The sequence below is a fragment of the Miscanthus floridulus genome, chromosome 3 (genome assembly GCF_019320115.1).
Source record: "Miscanthus floridulus cultivar M001 chromosome 3, ASM1932011v1, whole genome shotgun sequence".
NCBI classification, from domain to species: domain Eukaryota; kingdom Viridiplantae; phylum Streptophyta; class Magnoliopsida; order Poales; family Poaceae; genus Miscanthus; species Miscanthus floridulus.
In genome coordinates, this window is record NC_089582.1 from 148,783,399 (window position 1) to 148,787,135 (window position 3,737).

General features: G+C 46.1%; 1 long non-coding RNA gene across 1 annotated transcript; it reads left to right on the forward strand.

Annotated features, from left to right (window-relative positions):
• The first annotated feature begins 2,401 nt into the window (after positions 1-2,401).
• Positions 2,402-3,149, forward strand: LOC136547487 (uncharacterized). Its single transcript, XR_010781576.1, has 2 exons — positions 2,402-2,527; positions 2,819-3,149. It is a non-coding gene; the product is annotated as an uncharacterized lncRNA (long non-coding RNA).
• The last annotated feature ends 588 nt before the right edge of the window (positions 3,150-3,737 follow it).

Sequence of the window (3,737 nt, forward strand, 5' to 3'; positions counted from 1 at the left end):
GTCATGTCTCGACGTGAAGATGTGTGAAATTTTTGGTCTGTTTCTGGATACGGCCTCAACTAACACTTACTAACATTAATATCATTTTTGCATTCATGAATTGCCATTATTCGACACACTTGCCGTTCAAATTTGCATTTGTCAAAAAAATTCAAAGAAATTAAATAAACTAAAGAAATATAGAAAATTTTCATAAAATTGTGCCAACTTTCAACATGTAGTCTCATTTTATGTAGGGAGGCTCGATAAAAAGTTTGAAGACCAAAATTGAAAAAAAATAAATAAGTTTGCCTAGTGTGCCAGCTAGACACTAGGCAAACTGGCCTCTTTGCCTAGTGTCTCATGGAAGACACTAGGCAAACTTATTTTTTATAGTGTTTGCCTAGTGTTGGGTTATCGACACTCGGCAAAGTTAATTTTCAGTTTATATTATTTGAGTGTTTTTTTATTTAAAAAAAATTCATAGGTGTACTGCTACGGCTCTTGGGCTTTTTTGTTCCAGCAAATCACGCTGTAAGTGGGCCTTTCTCACTTAGCCCGATGTCACTCGCGCTCCTATGCCGTTGAATGAAAACCGATGGTCAAGATGCATCAGGATAGGAATAAAAGTCGAGAACCCTAACCGTTCCCTCTCATTTCTCTATTCCCCGCAGCCGCCGCACTTCCTCAGACGCTCCTCCTCCACCCCACGTTTCAGGAGTCTGAGAACCCAACCCTAACCACCACTCACCAGTCTCCTAGTGTCTCGAGCAGCCGCCATAGCATGCCGCCGCCGCCGGCGATCTGCATTGCGCCGACATAGATCCGGCCATGGAGGTCGTAGATCGGGCCTTCTCCAATCGCCTCCGGCTTGGGGAGGCTGCAAGGCACCATGGCCGGCCTTCGGTCGTCTCCGGCCAAGTCCCGTTGCCGGGGCCGGCCTCCTCTCCGCTCCTCGTCAAGCTCAGGGCGGCGCGGTGTTGCGGCCACCGTTCTCAGAGGAGTACGTGAGATCACCGCCGTGGTACGCGCCAGGCCCGTCCTGTTCTTACTCGGCAGTCCGTCGCAAGGCTTGGTGTAGCCGTTCTCGCGTGGTCCCGTGCGCAGCCTGGCGTGACCGGTGGAAATCCACAGTGGCGAAGCTCGTGCTCGGATCTGAGAGGGGGAAAAGGGGATGGAGTTCATGGAGGCATGCAAGCAACCATGCTCCTCCCCTGACTCGCCGTCTAGTGCGCCATCTCACTGAAGGTCCGCCGCCTCGCTTCCTGTTGTCCGTCGATCCGTCTGCCTGTCTATTTTTTGTGTTAACACCAGATGCTGCAGGCTTCGGCTACCGCTGCCTCTTGGATTGGGGTCCAGACCGGTGAAAACGCCTCGAGGCTGAGCCGTGGGCCGTGGCAGCGTGCTGTTCCTGTGCCTGACGCTGCTCTTTCAAGCTGCCAAACGGGAGAAGCAGCCAAGTAAGCAGGTGATCCTGATTTCCCCAATCTCCGTGACGGCATGGCACATTTTTGTTGGAATATCCTTTTGTAATGTTGATTGGTCATCTTGCTTTCTTAAATAATATGGTACTAAATTGCAGTATGTGCTATAAGTCCATCTTGCCGTATATAACAGTACAGCTATAAAATATTATGTTTGCTGAAGTTATTTATTTGGCACCGGGGCATAAGCCTGAATGCAACTTTGATTGGCATGTGAATAGCTAGCTTCTCTAATAGAATAACTGTGTTACCGAATAGCTAACTTTTCTGTGTGCTATTATTAAAAAAAAACTTTAGCAATCATTGATAAGTCTATGCTAATTAAAATTGTTCATTCATTCCTGTGTGAGATGTAGCAGCCGTCTTGAATGCAGTTCACAAGTTTTTTGAATGTTCATTCATACTGTGTGAGATGTAGCAGCCCTCTTAGTTCACAAGTTTTCTGATTAAAGACAGTTTTGGTTAATCGATTTTGTTTACTAACTCTGCATATGGTTGCACTATCAGCCGTGAATGTTTCTGAGATAATCTAAATTTTCTTTACCATATATTAGTTCTGAAAAATATTTGAGTCTGGATTTGTTTCTTTAATATGATGGCCACATTATTACCCTAGAATGTAATAGATCTTGTCCATTATTTTATGTGATATGAAACTACAAATGGTGTATCCTTTACGTTGTTTTCCCATATGTTAGTGCCCTAGAGGTTGATGTTTATTGCTGCACAATTTGTGACGCTGGTTTTTTGATGTTCGAATTTTCGTCAACTGGATGTCATAAATCTTAAGTTGTGACATTAATTCCATATATTTTGACATAAATAGAATGTCAAAAAACCACACATGTCTTATAGTGTTTAACATTGGGGGTCAAATGTTGTAGGCCCAACTGCTAGAAGAAAGGAGGCTTCGCGAGGAGATGGAAGCGAGGGCAGTGGAAGAGCGGGAGGCCCAACGATAGAGGATAGAGGAGCTGGTGGGGTTCGTGTCCACTCTTGGCGCCGCTATGGGGCGGACCATGCCAGCTAGCCTAGTCTTGCCACTTCCTCAAGCAGCTACTCCTGTGAGTACCAATATATTACTTATTATGTTCCAACCTGACATAGGGCACACTAGAAAAAATATGCAATCTCAAACATACAATATGGTGTTGGTGGTGACGGCGGTTGTTGTTGTGGTGTGGTGGTGGCAGTTGTGGTGTTCGGGTGGTGGTGGTGTTGGTGGCGGTGTATTGATATGTATGTTCTTGACGGTCATCATGTCGTTTGTCTTCTTGCAGGGTTTGGAAACCTCTCCGTGCAGGGGAGGTTCTGTCGAAATTTTTTATTGACGGTATCCTTTTCATTTTTTTCAGCATCAATCGGGCGTGGCATCGAATCAAATTGGAGGGTCGCCGGCTTCACAGATTGGAGCGTCGTCGGCACCACAGCTTGAGCCGAATCAAGTGGAAGGGTCGTCGGCTTCACAGATTGGAGCGTCGCCGGCACCACAGCTTGAGCCGAATCAAGTGGAAGGGTCGCCTGGAGCATCAAACCACGGGCCTCTTCACCCTTGACAATCGTCGTGATCAGCTTGTTGTGAACTTTGTTAAGAAATTTGGTTGTGCACTTATGAACTTGTGAACTTGTGGCACATTTGGACTTTTGGTATGAACATGTGATATATGTGAACATGTGGTTCTTATTTGTGATTCATGTGATATATTTGCGGTGTTTGAATATGATTTATATTTGTGTCGTAAATGGAATAATCAAAAAAAAATTCAGGTTCTGGTTACTTTGCCTAGTGTCAGGGGTCTGACACTAGGCAAAGGGGCCACACGTGGCACACCTGGGAACATGCTTTGCCTAGTGTCAGAAAACTAACACTAGGCAAAGTAGGCAGTTTGCCTAGTGTCGGAGGCCTGACACTAGGCAAAGCTTGGCATATTTGCCTAGTGTAGGCGGCCTGACACTAGGCAAAGCTTGACATATTTGCCTAGTGTCGGACGCCTGGCACTAGGCAAACCTTGCATACTTTGCCGAGTGTCTGACCTCCGACACTAGACAAAACGTCCGTTACTATTTTTACCGTCAGTGAAATACTTTTGCCGAGTGGTGTCCTTGACACTAGGCAAACACTTTGCCTAGTCCGCCTCTGCCGACCCTTGTTTGCCTAGTGTGACACTAGGCAAACTGTTTGCCTAGTGTTTTTAGGTCTTTGCCTAGTGCCTGCGGCACTAGGCAAATCCTGCGATTCCAGTAGTGCATATCGTCTCCTTTACATGGACAACT